Consider the following 20,142-nt stretch of genomic DNA (forward strand, 5'->3'; position numbering starts at 1 on the left):
TATATATATATGTATGTATATATATGTATATATACACATCAGTTGGGATGTTAAACAACTTCATTCCGGCTGACGACACATTCGGAATAATCTAACCCTAACTTTTATCCCTAACCCTTACCACATGCCATGTGTTATGTTCTGTTACATAACTTCAGTAACCCAACAACAAGTGTTGTTCTGCTTCAGTAAGAGTGAATGGAGATACAGTTTAAAAGGCCCAGTTCCCATAAACAGTATACTGCATGTTCTCCTTTTTCACAATTGAGAATGACTTCCGGATGGGAGCCGAAACGTCTTGATTCTGAAAACAGTGTCCAGATGACTACGACTGAAACCTTTTCTACGATTCTCCTAGCAAGCTTTAAGTTTGATATACAGTACATATGTAGCTTGGATGTGCTGTAAAATAATCTCTGAACACACACAAAGACATACAGACATGTTGCTGCTGTTTGTGCTGATCCAAAGCATGATACATACTGTACTGTACAAAGAAACAATGAATACAATGAAGGCACTAATTATTGAACAATTAATTGGAGCATGTTTTGAGTAAACAAAAAAGGAGTAAAAACACACGTGTTGCAACATGCTCTTCCAATGCCTTTGTCTCTCACACACACACACACAGTTGCAAAGGGCATACTCACTCACTTGCCTGTTGCAGCTTAATAAAAGTCATTTATAAAATGAAACCTAAATACAATAATTAAAATGGTTAATTCATGATTAAAGAGGGTAAAAAAAATCCTGTGAATACTAGTGTTTAATTGGCAGAAATGGAATATAATATTTATAGGTATGTTTTCATTAGTGTAGGATCACCTGAAAATAAGAATCATTGTGTTTTCGTTATCTTTGAATAAGCCGTTTTCATCTACAGCGTCCGCCATGTTGAACCACCATGTTTCTACAGTAGCCCAGAACGTTTTGAGGCCACCGTAGTTTATCCTACATGCTGGGAAGGCGAGCGGTGATCAGTTTGTTGCAATCTTCAGCGTCACCACTCGATGCCACTAAATCCTATACACTGGTCCTTTAATGATTAGTCCATTAATCCATTAGTTGATTGACATAAAACCAGCCAGCTGGCTACAATTGTGATAATTGATAAATCATTGATAATCAATCATTGGTTCCAGCTTCTTAAATGTGAGGATTTGCTGCTTTTTTTTCTGTTTTTATCACTGTAAAATTTAATAATACAACAACAACTGAAAAAGAGAGGAATCACAAAATAATCATTTGTTGCAGCCATACACCTTGTTAGGATGGAGTATGTCCACAGTATTAATAACATGTCTCTCTGTGTTGGCTTAAATGGAATTCACATTAAGATGTTTAAAAGGTTTAAAGACTTAGAATAATATTTAAGTGTTATACATCAGCCTTAATTATATAATACACTGTATATTAGCAATTTAACTGCAGTAGAGGTTTATAAAGCAGAGAGAGAGCCGTTTAGTGCTGCAGACTCAAACTTCTTAGTGGCTGCTTTTAAAACTGTTGTTTACATGGAGATTTCGATATGCTTGATTTAAAAGCTAATGGTGTGGTAAGGATGTCAGTGTACTAGAATCACTGGACACAACTTGGTTGGTGGTCAGAAGGTTGAACCTATCCAAGCACACACTCATAAAAATACAGACACACACAGAACAACACAGGTTTGTATACAACAGGGCTGTACCAAGCCCTTCTCCCTGTAAGGAAATAGTTTTAGTCAACTTTTAGCATCCAATCTTGTTTTGATTTCAATTTGGGTAATGAGATTCTTAGAATATCAGCATGAAACCATGCAAGAGCAATCTGAGCATTAAAAAGCGTACTCCACCAGTTCAGCATTTCACTCCTATAACGTTGTCGGACTCACAATGTTTAATTTTTAAAAAACGATCAAAATCGATGCATCTTCCTTGTTAAAACCTGGTACGTACATTACCCACAATGCAACTCGACCGCCAACAGTTCAGTCAGAGATTTGGGTGTGTTATGCTAGTAACAGCTAATGTAGCCTCAAGCCGCTTGTCATGGTACAGCTGTACCATTCCTAGTGTTTCTGTCTGTCTGTCCCCTGTTGGTTCTCCTCCTGTGTGTATGTGTGTGTGTGTGTGTGTGTGTGTATGCTGCGGGGCGTGGCCTCCAAGGAACTGCCAATCAGCAGCTGACACACCTGCTACCCATCTGCTGCTGCTCAGCTGTTCTCCATCCACAATCACACCTGACAGTACATCTACCCGGCTCTTCTTACCAGTCTTTGCCAGATCGTCCGTTTACCTCCGTGGTATAACCCCTCGGCTCTTGGCCACCTTTGTGAGTTATTACATGCATGTTATCAGAACACCTGATTAACCCTTTGGCTCCTTGTGCCCAGGTTCGCTCATGTCACCTGCCTCCAAGTTGCCCACCGGCTTTCCAGGAGGACTTCACCACAGCTCTCCTCTGACTTGCCTCGGACCGCTGTTCCTGCCTCAGCCTGCCTCCTCTCCTCAGTCTCGTGTCGGTCCGCTGTCTGCTTCCAGTCTACAGGCTTCCAGCATTACCTCCACACTCCTGGTTCCTCATTGTGTCTCCTCTTAATAAAAGGAACCTACTACTGCACTTCCAGTATCCTAGTCGTGCTTGAAAGTTGTGAAACTGTAGAAGGTACAATAGAAGAGATGAGTTGTGTTAAGAGACATGGAATGTTGTTGCTTAGTAAAGATAAGATGCAGTTTTTACTGCTCGAATCCTCAACACCAGTCATATTTTAGTTGCTATTTTGTGTAAATCTAACATTTTCTCAATAAGAAAATGCTGATAAATCCCCACAGAAGGTCTTAATTTGTTTTTACATAAAGGTAAAGAGAAACCGCTTCCATACAAGCACTTAATTAATGAGGCCTGTTAGTTTAGGAATAGCTTTAGATCTAAACATGACAGAGTAAGGACTTCTTGTACACACACGTCTCATAGCAGCCTATATGATACTATAGGAAGCCCAGGCTAAAAAGCCCCCCTTTCACCATGAGGCCAGGTTTCCTTATTCAAAAACCTTGGCTTTTCCCTCAGAAAATACTGGAGTGGATAAGGGTCAGGACAGTCTCGACCCAAAACAAGCTCTCCTGACACCTCTGACATGAGAAACGGTCATGAGACACCTCTGATGCACTCCCATGACTCTTGTTCAACCGCTGTTTCGTTAATTAGCATCAATTTCGTAACAGCTTACCTTTGGCTCATAAAGCTGTGATCAACCAGGGAAATCTGGAGGAGGGGGAAAGACAACTTTGGTTTCATAACACTCCATAAACCAATTTATATGAATATGACAATTTATAAATCTTTTCACTCATTTGCATTGTGAACACTGGAGATCGTTCAAAGAATTCTAAAATCCTTCAACTATTAAAATTATGATGACCCCTGTTTAATTGTGCAGCCAGTAATGACCTGCAAACATTTTGCAGCAGATTATACTCCATAGTATTACTCGCCCTCTTCGTCTCCCTCTTTTCTTTTCTTTTTTTTTTCTTCTCGCTCTCTGTCTGTTCGGCTTGTAAAAAATGTCGTTTCACAGTAACCAACATCTACAAGACCCGATACTTTCCCCTCGAGCCAGAATCGCTGCTGCTTGTTGTTTTTGTCTTCGCAGGCATGCCCAGCTTTATCGGCACATTCGACTTCATTTGGAAGCTTCAGCATGTCAGGTCTAATCAAGTCAAGTAGATTTTTACTGTCCCATGTATACAATGTACAAGTACAGTGTGTCTGATTTACATGTTGTGCTCTATGAATAGAGCTGTGTGTATACTTGTGTTGTCATATTGTGATGAAATTATATCATGAATACACATTATTCAAGATATGGGTATTCATCTCCCAGTTGGAGACAAATCTGGTCTTCACAAGTTAAAATATCAAGGTCAAATTATTTCTAGAGCACTTTAAAAACAAACCAGGTTTGTACCAAAGTGCTTTACAACAAACATAATTGAGCAGTAAAACATTATCACAAGACATAGGTACTAATACATGCATAAATACATACGTACACACGCATATAGACATTCATGTATATCAATGTAGATTGCAATAAATTGTAGAGTTAAGACCTTTTTGGTAAAGATTAGGTTGGGGCATATAGTCAAGGTGAGGATGGGTCTCTGGGGAATTAATGTAAGTCAATGCAATGTCCTCCTAAGTCTGTGTGATGAAATGCATGTTGACAACATTTAAACTCAGTAACCCTGTGTTGTGTGCCCTTACGCATGCACACAACACAGACAGACAGGGTGAGTGTGGTAACATACAGTATGATCCCTTCATCTTCTTCTTATCTATCTATCTATCTATCTATCTATCTATCTATCTATCTATCTATCTATCTAGTTGGGTTGTTAATAAATCTTGATCACTCATTGATTAGTTTACCCAGTGCTCTGATTTATGGCTTTCAAAAATCAGTATCCAGCCAACAAATGACAATAATAAACTGTGTTTATATAGCAATTTTCAAATACATGCTTACAATGCACTTTACAGATGTAAAACTAAAAATATATATAATTAATAAAATAAATAATTATACAATATTCACTTCAGTTTCAAGAACCCCCCCCCCCCGATTTAATGAATATGTCTGAAAACTGGCTTAGTGTCAATTTTATTAAATTTAAGCTGCAGTTAATTCCAATATACAAACATTGTGTTTTTGTGCACAAACATGCTCAAACAAACACCTACACACAACTTAATCTCTCATACACCCCTTTTGTTGATAAAGTTCTGCTCACACTTTTTAGTTTTTCATGCATTTTCCTTCTCTTTCATCACTGCTTTATGCCACACATATAAACACACACACACAAACCTCTTCCGTTCTGCTATCTTGAATCTTCATTCCTTCATTCATCCCCTCCCTTACTCTAAGTCTTTCCCTTATCCACTGTCATTTTTCTCTTTCCGATGCATGTCTTTATGCACCTTCACACAGGTTTTACTGTTGTTGGCAGTACAATAACAGACTAGATCAGTGATTACATACATCTGTCTGCAAACAGGGCTGCTTCAGGTGAGCTTTGCATGCCTCTTCTCACTCACCTCCAAAAGGGTTGATTTGGTCAGACTTGACAAAGAGGCTGGTGGGCAGGAAATAAAGCATTTTTTCCCCCTTCATTTAACTGAAACAGTTGGCATTTATTACAGGGATATATTTCATAGTTTGACCTAAATTATATGGTAAACTGTGAGGCTACATGTCATGTTTTGACCTAACTTTTGCAGGTAATTATAGGTATATATTTCACAGTTTAACCTAAATACTCCAGTTAATTACAGGGATGCATTTTACAATTTGCTATAACAAGCAGAATATCCATTCAGTGGTCCTCAAATGGCCTCTTGGGCATGCATGTTACAACTATTACAAGAGGGAGAAAATGCCAGTGTTTTATTGTAAAGCCCTGGAGGCAACAAGTAGCTAGATTTTAAATTTTCAAAGGCTTGAAAGTGAGAAAAATGTCAGGGGAAAAATAAATGTTATGACCCTAATAGACTGGCAATGCCTCGTGTCTCAGATTCTGGTTAGAGCAGCAGAAACTTCTGTGAAGTGACTTTTCTACCTCACACAGACATGTTTCAGATTGATTTAATTATCGTGCCGTGGTCTCCCTTGTCCAACAAGATTTTATATCTACATGCAGTATATAATTATCAGATGTAGTTAGATGTATTTGTGCTGGAATGAAGTGAAGGCAGTGCCTGTAATCAATTCGACAAAAGAATAAAGAAAAAAAGACATTTGTCTTGTTGTTTTTGTCTTGCTTTGTTTTAAAGCCCCTGAAAACTTGGCTTCAAATCTAAAGTATTTCTCTAAAACATTAAATATCCATGATTAAGCAGCAATCAAAGTTAAACATCTTTCGGTATTAGAGTTTAACACTCATAAACATATTTAATACTTCATAAGGACTATGTGGGTGTGGATCAGATTCCTTCAAACAAGTTTAATAACATAATGCAGGAGTAAAACACTGTGTAACTTCTTTGCAGAATATTTATTTTACTGTTAGATACAAAACAGCTTCTTAACCTTTCTTTATGTTTTCATTAAGCATGTGTACATTCTTCTTTTTCACCAAGGATGGACAGTTTGAGCAGAAACTACACTATTCCCAGTTTACTTTCTCTGTATAGATTTTCCCAGCCAGTCTGGGGATTTGGAGTGCTCAGAGGGCCGTTTCTGTAACCTCTTGGACTACTGTTTCCCAACTGGGTATGAGGACTCCCAGGGGTCCCTGAGAGCTCTTCATGGAGGAGCATGACTTTAATTTAACTACTAATTAATACAAGAAATTGTAGGTCTCATTTCCAGAACTGGTGCAACTGTATTCCTGTTTACCTGCCTGCACCCACCGTGACACTACCTACAGGAGAGACTCACACCATTCTGTACATTACTTAAATGTTCACAGATGAGAATTTTAGGGGATCTACCAGACAGAAATGTTGGCTAGAAAACATTTGGAAATCTCTGCTGTAGGCTCCACATTACCATGCATGCAGTTGGCAGCCCAGTGGCTCAGTGCTCTAGTAACAGATGGACTTTAGTGTGTTGACTGCTCAGCCAGGAGAGCTTTTTGGCTGTCATCTCCAATACACTCCTGTCATGTGCTGGCAACAACTCTACACTAGCCTATAACCAGAAAATTAAAGCCACAGCAAGGCAGCTTTGTAAATATCTCTACATGTCTCTGCACTGTGTCAACAATCAGTAAAAGTAAGAGAGTAAATACTTTGAAAAAGGCTGTTGCACTCTGGCTTCATTTCCAAGAATATTTCTGTGGAAAGTTCAAAGACACCAGAACATGGCATCTTGTGATATAAAAGAAATACAAATTGTTAGTAAATAATCATATCACAGGGTTTGAATTTAAGTTGTCTCCAGCTGCAGCCCATCGCCGGATTAACCTGTAAGAGGTCCCCAGGGCAAAAGTTTACTGTTGGTCCGCTACTAACTCCTGACCCTATGTGTGCATTTTGTAAATGTACCTTTTATTCTCCAAGTTCCCACTGAATACAATGTACGCAGCTACACTATTCAGAGACCAACCAGTACTGCAGTGGCTGGAATACTACTACCTGGTAACAGGTTTCCTGTGTGTCAATTAGTTTATGGTAATTTGATTTAAGACAACATTATTTAGGAGTATGCACCAAGTGAAGACAATTTATATGTAAATAATTAAGGTCTTATAATCAGATTTTTACACAGGATCCCTCTACAAAATAGTGCCACAAAGTTAGCCAATAATACAGGACCCACCATAGTTAATATTATACTTTAGTGGTGCAAATTCCCAAACACAATGAAATTGGTCAAGTTACCAAAACCTACTGATATGAAGTGAACCTGGGACATTTAGGGCTTTTCACAGCTACTTTTCAACGCTGCGGCATGAGTATTTGATCCTCAAAAGATAGGCTTTCCATGGAGTATTCCTTTAATTATGGCCACTGTCTAGAGGATGACGATAGATTTCAACATTAAGATGTCAACTTGCTCAATGCAGCATTTCCTGTCTTTCCCCACTGGACTGAAAACAAAGCTTCAAAAACTGCCCCAGAATTCTGCTGCATGGATGTACATCCAACCTGTTTTGTTCGAAAGCATCAGGGTGTGTTGTCCAAGTCTTTGTCCAGGCAGGAAGATGAAAGACGATGTGGAGCTGTAGCACATCCTTTTCCAATGAGCTCATTCAGTGACTACAGAGGGGCTGGGCGAACGGAGGGGGAGAGTGTGAGAGGATGGAGAGAATGGTTGTTTTTGGACAACAGGATTGGAGCATCTACTAAAAGGGAGGGAGGTTGAAAATGGCAGCAGGGCCTGAACATTCAGCACCTGTGTGGTTTTCTTGGCCATGCTGATGTCCGGTGGTGAGCAGGGATTTTGTTTGTGTATAAGGATTCATGAGAAGCAGCCAACCACATCATAATTAGTCAAGGAGAGAAATTACAACCAGACACATTATAAAACATTTTTATGTGATGTCTTATTCATCACTTGCATTGAAATTTTTATTTTGCTCTGCTCACACTGCCAAGATGGACACCAGATATGAGACAACCCAAATGCCAACATTTGTCCTCAGTGTGTTGTCAAAAAAGGAATGCCATTACTAATTACTCATTACTTTCCTAAAATTGCAATATTACTTTACCCATTTCTTAAGAAGGAAGGTGTTATACTTTAACACTGATAAACTAATAAAACAGACAAATGCATTCTACAGGCAATTTAGAGTCTCCATTTCACTTAAAGCCAAACAGAAGGACATATAAATTTCACACAGAAAGATTTCAAGAGGTTGATTGATTTGAGCCAGCAACCTTTTTGCCTGCTTTGAGGTAACAAAACTAATCACTGAGCTTCTGACCGACTGGTGAGGATGATGAAGGTTATTTTCGTTTTTAATAATTTTACTATGAAGAGAAAACAATCTTCAACAATCCATCTTACCTGAAGTGAAATCGAGGCCAAGGAGCCCTGCCAAGCGAAACACATTTTTAAGAAAAACAGTTTTGTCTGCCAACTGACCATGCCAGACAGCCACCCATGCATTTATCCGTGTGGTTTGTGTACTGATCAGATACTTTTTAGACATTTAGTCGTCTTTTTTCATTCTCTTATTATTTCATACGTAAAAATCAAGCATATAAAAATATCAGTTGGAAGTAATGCAGAGGAAGAGGAGATAATCTATTACCTCTACCTACATAATATAAAACAATATTCACAATGTCAAAGATATATGCAGATTATCTATTATTTAAAAACAATAATCGAACAGAGATACCCAACCATCAACTGGTGTTCCTGTCCTGCTCTATGGGTGTTAGATAAGTATTATGTAACTCTGGGTGCTGGGGAGTTAGATAACCATTTATAAAACTTTGTGCGTGTTGACAGCACACACAGGCAATCACTGTGTTTATCAAACATGGGACTCCCCCTAAAAAGGATGTCTGTTCCTTGGAGATTCTACACATTACCTAACTGCAGGTGTTTTTACAAAACTTTCCTTGAAGGTAACAACATGACCCTTTCAAGCTAGATCAGTATAAATTAACCTAATGATGACTTCTACTCCAAAATATCCAGCTGCATTTATATTCATTTTGAAAATAATACCTTGAATTCATAATTCATATATTCATATTTCAAGAGATGGCACAGTGTACACTCCTTTAGACCTTAGTGTTTGCCTATAAATGTCTCTAAAGCTGTATAATCACACAGAATACACCTTTGGTCCCCTCTGACCAACAACACTCAATCTCAGGTTTGGTCCTGTGCCCGTGAATATCCCTGAGCCTTGTTTTCCCCTCAGGAGCATGACAGAGACAGGTATGCATCATCATTAATCAGAAGGGGCTGGCATATGGATATGCAATGCTGCACAGATCTCAAAACAAGATTGAGTCTACAGCCAAGCAAGCGGCTCTGTGAGGCTGTACTTTGGCACAGCGGTGCTTTGAGCTAAATGCAAACATTGACAAGTTAATATGGTCACAGTGACAATTCCAGCATGCTAACCTTAAGCAAGTATAATGTTTACCATGTTCGCCATCTTAGGTTAGTATGTTAGCATGCTAACATTAGCTAATTAGAACATGGCACAAAGTGCAGCTTTTGGTTTAGGTATTTTGTCATAAACCAAAGTACTAGACAAGTCAAAATGTTTACCTGATGGTGGCGCTAGCTGAAATGTCAGAGAGAAAGTAACCAAAGTTATTACAATTCATCCTGAGGGGTGCATGAATGTCTACAAATTTCATGGCAGTCCCTCCAATAGTTGTTACGGGATTTCACTCAAAACCATAAATGTCAACCTCATGGTGGCGCTACAGGAAAAGTCAGATGATCACCAAAGTCAGTAGGATTCATCATCTGGTCACCAAAATTTCATGGTAATCCATCCAGTAGTTGTTAAGATATTTCAGGCTGGACCAAAGTGGTGCCAAAGTTGTCCAAACCCATAGAACTTTATTTTACATTCTGGAGATCCCAAATTTTTCAAAGACAGCAAATATGTCAGGCTGAATTTTGGGGAAATGGGTATAAAATACTGCACAAGACATCTAGAATATTTTAATTTGATGGATGCAACCATAAAAAAAGAGTCTTGGGTTTGACTATTTCACTCAGTGTAAACATAGTTTCAACAAAGAGCTAGAACAAGCTGATAGAGAATATGATACTCTCAGACACAGTGGAAGGTGTTTTTACTTACTGAACAACCTTAAAGGTACTAAAAAAAATTGTTTGTTTTTTAAACATGACATTTTCTTGACCTTTTCTCTGTTTTGCCTGCCATTTTACCAATTCCAGGTCATTTGTCGGATCTGTTGTTGCTATCTTACTGTCTTATGTACAGTAAAGCACTTTGAATTACCCTGCATGAAATGTGCTATACAAATAAAGTTGGCTTGCTTCGTTGCATGCTGGGCTCACACACTCAGAGGATTTTTGAACAGGACAATGCCAGCGGTCAGAGCAGACCACGTGAGGGTAACAGAACAGGGACACACTGGGAATTGTCATGTTTGGTTTTAAATTGGAAGTCATGCACAGCAGCAGTGGCTTGGTGGTTGGTTTATATGGGAGAAGGGGGTCTGTGTCTTTCTAAGAAACATAGAAAGAGAGGCTTGTGGATAGGAAAAGAAAAAAGGAGAGCATGTGGGTGGTAAAAAGGTGCAAAAGACAACAGAGAGGGAAAAAAGTGAAAGAAGACAGAAGGAAGTGAGGGAAGGAGAGGGGAAGAAAGGAACAAGAGAATAAGCAAGCAAGCAATGCAAGGAGGTAGAGGAAGGAAGGTAGAATTTTTTTTTTAAAGGCAGAAGGAAAGGGAAAGAGGAACGTGAAAATGATGAAGGTGGGTCGGAATGAAGGCGAAGGGAAGGAGCAGGCCTGGAAAGAGGAAGGGAGTTAAAGGAGGAGGGAGGAAGAAGAAAAGAGCAGAGGCAGGTTTGGAGGGAAGGTAAGACCAAGGGAGGTAGAGAAGGGAGAAAGAGGAGAGACTTGAATGGAAAAGGTAGTCAGGTTCTATTTTGGACAAGACCTGATTTGATCTCAGGTTAATCATCTTCCGTCTGGACGCTGGCCCTCAGAAAGGCCCGGAAGCAATCTGTGCCAGTCCACTGATCCGTCCACCCACAACTCCCCATCTTCTCCCCCCAAAATCTAGGCAGCCGTACCATCCAACCCTCCAGGATGAGTTCATGTCAGAAATATATTTCCACCTCATCTCGAGGTCTACCTCCTGTGGCGTTTGCTATGCCGTCGACTCGCCTTAACATCACAAGGCTCTACTGTTGCTCCGACATGGTGTGATGATTCAGCGGAATCCCCTTTCAGACCGATCTATATCTTTCTATTTACAGCAGAGTTAAGCATTAAACACACATGGGGCTCAGCTCAGGCATGCCTATTGGGTCAGCTCAGGCATGCCTTTTGTCTTCCTGTTGATCAGGTGTGTTGTAATCCCATGCTATCAACAGTCAATTGACCCAGTTCTTGACGGCTGTTATCAACAGAGCTTAAAGCCAAAGTCAACTCCTTTTGTGTGTAAAATTTCTCAATATACAGCATGCATGCAGTCATGGTTGCGTTACTGTACACACACAACAAATATCTTCCAAACAATGAAGTGTGAAAGAAGAAGTCATGTACCATTTCGTCTTTATTTTAAAAGGCATGTAAAATATGCCGAGCATGCATGGGTAAATTACAGTCTGGGGTTTTATTGTCATCTTGAGGTTGAAATGGAGGATTACAGGATCGTGAGGGCTCTGGCATCGAGGAATGTGGTCGCGCAGGCACCGATTGGGGCAAAGTGTTTATAGTACACTCTGAGAATTTGGCAGCCCCCTGACCTAGATTTAGCGAGACGGTACGAAAATCTGACGTTACGTTATACAGGCAGGACTCTCATGTGGCTCCTTGTTCCACACAGTAAAGAAAAGTAAAGACACACCAAGAAAAACCCACACTTTGCTCAAATATTTACAGTCTGATTCTCACAGCGATAGTCTTAGCGCTGGGGAAATTTTATGATAGCAACCACGCAGTGTTTTTTCAAGACTATTCTTTTTTTATGCCTGTTGTCTTTTGTTGGGTAAACATACTTAGCCAGTCCAGTGATGCTGCAATGTTAGTTTGACAGGATCGAGCCTATGGAGCCTTAATATGCATTAATACCTTAGGCTCATTAAATCTTTCTCTAAACAGTTTTCCTGACATGTGCAAGATGATATCTGCAGCATCGCACATTTTGACACAAACAATTACATATAGGCTGGCCAAGACAAACACAATGACTCTATTTCTAGATCATGTGCACATGTGGACACTGATGTCATCCTTACTGTGTTTCTCCAAAGCTCTCCTTGGCCCATACACTCTCTCTGCAGTGATTGGCCACTTATAATCAACTCCTGCTCCTGGTTAAATTATGGATGTCTCCAACACCACCTGTTGCCTTAGTAACAGATTGTTTTACAGGATGATGCTGGTGAAGAGATCCGGCAGGCGGTCTTGGTGTTGTGCACAGATAGAATTAGTTCCATGTGTGGATGGCTGTGGCGGAGCTGGAGTGAGGGACAAGTCATTAGTGTCAGTGTAAACAGGGAGGGTGTGGGCCCGATCTGACTGCCTCATGCTTATTCTCAGACTAATAGACAATGAAGGTTCTGGAAGAAAATGAAGGAGAATTCATAATGGATTAACTAATGCAAGAATTCCAGCTGATTCTGCATGCTGGATTCCATTAATCCAAAAACAACACAACGCTTCTATCAAGGCTCCCTATTGTGTGCAAATTCAACAACTGTATTCATCAAGAATCAAGTGGTTTTTAAGTAAACAGTGTTTAACTGCAACTTCATGGCAAACCATGGTGCTCAATGACTCACAGATGACTTTCTAAGGAACAATATCATCTCTTAAAAGCTGTCTTTGATTGTAGCATTAGGCCTGTGTAACATGACAGGAATCATTCTGATGCAATGGAGGTTTTTACAGTAGGCGATGGATTGCCTTATCATTAGGCCTTATCATTAGTGTCAGATTATAATAAAGGAATGGAAGTGGCTTTCATCACCTTCTGAATGATGCCATTAATTTTAATTTACAAGAACAAGAAAATGTGTATTGGAGTCACAAGAAAAAGAGAAATCTCTTCACTGTTTTATTCTTATTGATATTCTACCTCTGTTCAACTAATTTGTGTTGCCCTTCATTCCTGCCATTGTTTTGTTATTATTGCAACGTATATTTTGTTTGTACACCATGTAACCGTGGACTTGAGTCAATGAGTCAAAAAAATGTGAAATGCAGTCTCTAAATATGTCAACAGAATAAACATGTGGGGCTTTTCTTAGAAATTAAAAATCCAACAATCCAACTTTCTTTTAGGACTACTGTGTTGGACTATCAAACTCACCAATGTTAAATTGTGCCTGTGAATGAAAAATACAAATGGTCACTTTGGTCAGTAGGAAACACTATCACTAACACAAACCATTACAGCAGTACAATCCACTTGTCTGCTGTGTATTTTTATTCTCGGTGGGTTCCAAACATTCATATTCATGATTCACTATTTTGATCAAAATATGGCTGAATGCACATCTTGCATTTGTGGCTTGAATGGTTAGCTGTTTATCTTTGTTACATGCAACTAAATTTGCTTATATTGGTCTTGAAAAAAATATGATAGTCTAGAACATACTGAGCATATTGCAGAGCCCCCTAAAGGTCACAACAAGAATTTTTTGAGAACTACTTTTGCATTCCCTAGCAATATGTTTTGCGTTACCTCGCAATACTTTTTTTCTTCCATTCCTTCAGAGCCATATGTCTATTTCCACTCAACAGTATATTAGCTCATTGAATTTTACTTTGAACTTAGCATTAAATATGCTGATATAGTAATATGGCTCAATAGGCATGCATAGTTATGTAATTAGTTAAACGACTTCTTGGATAAAGAGGTCTCTCCAGAAGAAAAAAAAAGCACGGTAACCTGCAGGATGCTGTCGGTTTCATTCGTGATCAGTTACTGTACTCTGTACTGTATTGTACTGTACTGTACTGTACTGTATCCCAGAGGGGTTTCACTGAGGAAAAGGAGACGTCTCCAGAGGCAAAATTACAGATGTGCAGTTGAATCTACCTCATAAAGCTACAGGGTCCTTTGCACAAAACAAATTAAAGTAATTTTCAATGGTAACGCAAAACATAATGCGAGGGAATGCAAAAGTAGTCCTCAAAACAATTCTCCCCGTGAACTTTAGGGGGCTCCGTAGCATAGAGATGGATAGTGGAGTAGTTTTTTGCCAAAATATTGCTAAATACACAGCTTCCATATGTGACAGTTAGCTGTTCGGTTGTCATCCGCGGCCGACATAAGCAAGTGTCCAGTAGTTGTGTGTGAGACAGACACATACTAGATAACTGTGCTAGTGACAAACTGAAGCTGTTCACTTCACTTATTTGAGGAGAAATATGAGTATTTGGAACATACTTTGGAGCACACAGGCAGTGGAGAAGTTGATAATGCAACAGGACTTGTTTTAAGAGGTTTCTATGGACGTTTTGATGCATGTGTTTGATGCTCAAAATATGGAATTTCAGTGGAGTATTCCTTTAAGTGTTCATTTTAGAGGTCACACGTTTTTCCAGATCCACCTCTTTTCATGCAGCGCTGTCCTGTGAAGCAACACGCTCTCAGCATGATGTCAGTGATATATGAATGGCTGTGTCCTGACAGGCATTTTATCAAACAGACAGCAGCGTCTGTTTACCTCGTCAAGTATCCTGGTGTCGATCATTAGACTGGCATCCATTCCTCTGAGTCAAATATACAAGTACACACACGCTTGATTATGTGTGTGTGTGCACGTGTGCATCAGTGCTTGCATTTTTGTCACACAGCAAAGCAATGTGCCTCCTCGCCTGTGTGCTTTAGCACTAATGTAGCTAACGTAGGAAACAAGTGTAGAGCCAGAAGCTGGCAACCTAAGAACTGTACACTGAAATTAACATGAGGGGACGTCTAGTGGAGTCATGTTAGCCATGTTAGCGATTACACCAGTGCCAGTGGGTGATGAAGGCCATTTTATGGGAACATATGAAACGTGACTGGCAGAGAGCAGCTCTAGGAGAGGAGAGACAGACAGAGGGGGCAGCAAGGTCAACTGAGAGCCTGGAGAAATCAGAGGCAAAGGAAAAAAAGATGGAAAAGAACAGAAAAAGATGCAGAGACGTCTTGAGAAAGAAATGTGAGTGCCAATGTGAGGGCTGGTAAGCAGGCACAGGGAAGATAGAGGAAGGTGAGGGAAGGTGAGAGAAACAGAGAGAAAAATACCTAGATGATAAAAAAAGTACCATTAAAGTATACATTAAATCCTATCTATGTTAAATACTATACTATCTACATTGAATAATGGTGATATCCTGTATGCTCAGCTGCTGCTATCACCCATAAACCACTGTTTATTTGGAGTCATATGATGTTATATGAATAACGTCACAGGGTCATCACTGACATAGAAGACGTACCTGTGTTTTTCATTTATAAGGCCTATCCAAGCTGACAAGATATTTAACTTACTCATTTGCATTTAAGCTAAGCTAACCATGATACCAGATTACAGCACAGGTTTGTTTTTAAAGTTCCTTGTACCATTTCTGAACTGGGGAAATTTGAAGTCTAATATTTGTGATTATTTTAATAAGTGTGTCTGTGTGTGCTGATTGTTTTAGGTGACTGACTTGTCTTGCTTGGATTTTGTGTTTATGTATGTAATTTGTTCTCAGGTCTCTCTTCCAAATAGATCTTTATCTCAGTGAGACTTGCTGAATAAAGTAGGTTTTAAGGAAAACTATGGTTTAGGGTTTTATTTTTGTTGCTTGAGCCATCAGTTCCATCCGTTATGATAGCATTGTACTGATCAAAGTAATTGCTGAGATCTGGGAAGGCAGCAACATTGCTAAAAATAACACGAGGAGTGAGTCAATCAGGCAGGTTTTAAACCTCCAGGTTAGTTAAAGTTATTTGGAAGAGAAAAACAATGGTAAAATTATCACCCAAATTGTCAGTGGTAAACAACCACCACAGTTTACAGACCCTCTTCCTGGTTCAGCTTTGACCAGTTGTGCTTGCAATAGTTGTGTAAACTTACTGTTTGCTTGTGCAATTCGGGATTATTAAATAATCCAGTTAAAAGGTTGGCTTGTTTAAAACCAAAAACCACAGGTTAAGGACAAAAAAATAAAATGGGAAAGAACAGAAAAATAAAGAAAAACAAGCTGACATGTTTAACTCTGATGACTGATCCAAGCTTGTGACATCTACAGTATGCTACACTACAAATTGCCCCATGATGCTTTACAGCTCCTCTGGTGTTATGGTACACTGGAAAGAGTTCATTTATTGAAAAGAAGAGAATGAGTCAGGCTGTAAGATCAGTGCAAATATTTTAACAAATGTGGTCAATCTTATTTGCTATATAATTCTGAGTTCTGAATGGAGATTTGTCAAAAATCATACATGGAAGTATGCCATGTTGCTATTCCAAAAAGCAATACAGTTGGACTTCAAATAAGCAACCTTATGAATAGTCATTGTGCATATTTCTCACCACAGTATAGCTACATTGTATTATTCAAGGCCTTTTAAAATAATTAAATCACCAATGTTTTAGAAACATTCACATCCAAAATAATTTTCTCTGAATATGTTCGTACTGTCCGGACTGTAACTGCTGTCTAACGCAGTTTGGCCTTTTAGAGAGGAGACAACACTATTTGTGATTGTGCAACTGCAAATCTAACATTTCAGGAAGTCATTCTGTCAGCCATTTCCTCCAGCTTCCCCAGATTACAAGGCCATGAGTGCGCTCATGGCGCGGCGCCACACTTCAACACCACATTAGCCTTTCGTCACCTCCAAGACATTCACCCAGGTGTTTCTCTACGGTCACTGTCATGGTTTATTGTGGCTCTGACTGACAAGAAGGCGGTCCAGCTCTCTGTTAAGGGTGTAATTATGGCTGTGGGTTTGGCAGCTGATGGCATTGCTGTCATTGTCTGTCTACAGTGACATAGAGCAAGAGAGAGAGAGACACACAGAGAGAGAAGGGTAATAATAGAGACTCACTGTCTGCTGAAGTGAAGAGGGGAGAAAAGAAGGAGAGCTGACAAACAAAAGGATGTTTGAGATGACAACGGAGAACAACAGAATTCCACTTAAATATATGTGCAGATTGTGTGTGTGTGTGTGTCTCTGGGAACACCTCTGTTAGTTCTGTTTTCATAATTTTGTTTTCATAATCTTTTTCAACCCTGCTTCATTCTTTAACAGGTGGCCGTGTTGCTGAAGACCAGACCAGTAGTTGCTGAGCAAGGATGGTCAATTTCCTTATTCACAGTTTCACAGCCAGAGCCAGGTCACATTTTGTGTCAGTCTGTACAATAGCAATTTTGAGCCATATCAGATTGTACTATGTACTCCTGGTGATATACAACAAAATGTTAGCAGACACATGGATTCGTATCACTCATCTGCACCACTCTCATGTTATAAAAATGCAGTGAAACAAAACAAAAAACAAGCTTTGTACAGTTAGTTAGTACAGTTTTTCACAGATTTTTGGTTAAAGAATGGCACTTCCAATGTTGCATCGACCAATGTCGATCAGGGTTGTAGCAGCAGTCACACTGTGAGAATTTGATCCTAAATATCTGACTGTCAGAATGCTGATGCATGCTGCCTCAGCTATGTAGAATAAACTTGTAACACAGCTTTGAAGAAAAAATGTTGAAATGCTGAGTCACTTTATATGGTCAGCATTCAGAGACATGAAAACTTGCAACCTAAAAACTGACTTGGACTGTCCCAGAATGATTTAAAAACAATTCTGACATACATAACATAAATTTTCTAATATACTAGACCACAAGGAACCCCCCCCCAAAAAAAAAACCACAAGCTGTCTAAAAAAAATAAAGCGGCTCATTGTTGCTTCTCACATAACTTCTGGAAATAACCACCCACCACTGAATCACAGATAGTCCAGTAAAAAAAATGATTGATGAATAAGTGGTTGGACAGGGTGTACAATGTGTGTGTGTGTGTGTGTGTGTGTGTGTGTGTGTGTGAGTGTGTGTGTGGTTTAGTTTAATGGACGCACACAACATTCGTTTCTGGACTTAATTAGCCTAACGACTGGAACTCAGAAAAGTCACTCTCATGTAGTCTCCATGTCTTGAACTGCACTGGGGGACACGGGGGGAGGCCCTGACTCTAGAGCATTCACACTCAGGTTAAAGATCTACTTATTGTTTAAAACATTTTCTCTGCCATTATTAACATTATCATCTCCCAAATCAAAAAGGTCTGCTTTCAATGCTTTGTGAAATGGACTCAATGCTGTTAAATGTTTTGGATAAAAGTCTCCACCAAACAGTATTTGCATGTGTCACCATGAAGTTATGACACTGTAGAAAACTCTCTAATGTCATTGGGGAAAAACCAAGTTATTATTAATGTATGAACATGAAAGATCAGTACCGGGAAGCCTGCTTCACAATTCCAACCCAACCGTACAATATATTTCACGTTGCCTACATGGAAGCCAGAAGATAATCAGCTTTAATATCCCTCTTGAGCCTTTGGACTTGCTGCTCATATACGACTCCAACTTTCCTTTCATTTGTCTCCTCAGTCCTGGCTAAAACTGTCACACTCTTGCCCGTGGACCAGGTGTGTGTGTGTCACTGTAAAGTATGTGTGAGTGTTTGCTGTAAATCCAAGGCTATTTAAAACAACTGTTTGATGATTAACAGGGTTTTCGTTCACAGCAAAGCAGAGTGTGAGAGACAAATAGTTAACAGCCTCTTCTACTGAATCTGTCAAGCTTTTGAAATTTCCAGGCAGTGCTTTGAAGCAGCCCACCACTTACCAGGGAAAGAAATAGTAACTGCTGATTCCTGCCAACAAGCCCAGGTGTAGGTCCTATGCCCCAGTTCCCAAGAAAGGCAGGTGAACTTGTGGTTGATTCAGGATTATGATGTGTGAGACTGTTCATAACTCTGGCTGTGGTGAAAGTGCTGGACTTGTCCCCTGTTGTTGGTTTGAAGTGCTGTACTTTGTCACATTTTTGAATTCCAGCAATCAAAGGCCAACAGCACAAATTGGATGGGGTTGAGTTGCTTCTTCATTTTAACTTCACTTAAAATAAATAAAATTTTCACCTCCTTGAAATAAATATTTGGAACAATATTTTGACAGTTGAGGGCTGAGCTTGAAAATCTGTCCACAGTTTGAAAACTAAATAGATTCCAGTACAAGTACAAGTACTTGTACAGCCCCAAAATGTACAGCACCAAATGAAAACGCTTGCGTAGGAATTAAACAATAACTTAATATCTTATTTTTTTATATATATCTTGTTGAGAATATTCATTCTGAATACCTCTTCTCTGTAGTACTGCTGTATTCAGTTATTTTGTCTCGTTTAAAATTATTTCAGAATCAGAATCCGAAATACTTTATTGATCCCAGAGGGGAAACTCTTTTGTTACAGCTGCTCACTATCACGTCAGTGCACACAGGGATAGAAGTACTAAGCAAATCAAAATATAATACACTATAATACAGGCAAGATAAATTAAGTACAAAGTGGATATAAGTATAAAAGCTAAAATAAGTGTAAATACCAATGTGGATTTAGAGGTTGATAAGTATGTATGGTATAATACAATGTAATAATATAAGTACTAAGTAATAGTGCAATAATTATTTAATAAATAATTTAAATATGCTTTAATTAGGCTACATTTATATGAAAGACGAACACAAACATGAAGAACATGATTCCTGAGCCATTGGACTTTTATTTGGATCCCCATTAGCTTCCACAAAGTGGTCGCTGGCTAGATTTTAGTCTTCCGGGGCTCCAGGAAGACTAAAATCAGACATGTGCATAAACCAAAGTCATGTTTCAGCTAAACAACACAGTGATACTTTATCACATGGTGCAAGAAGACCTGAGTCTTGCTCTTTCTTTTTCCAAGGTGTTTTGGTTAGAAAT

Source organism: Siniperca chuatsi, linkage group LG12, assembly GCF_020085105.1.
Source record: "Siniperca chuatsi isolate FFG_IHB_CAS linkage group LG12, ASM2008510v1, whole genome shotgun sequence".
Taxonomy (NCBI): Eukaryota; Metazoa; Chordata; class Actinopteri; order Centrarchiformes; family Sinipercidae; genus Siniperca; species Siniperca chuatsi.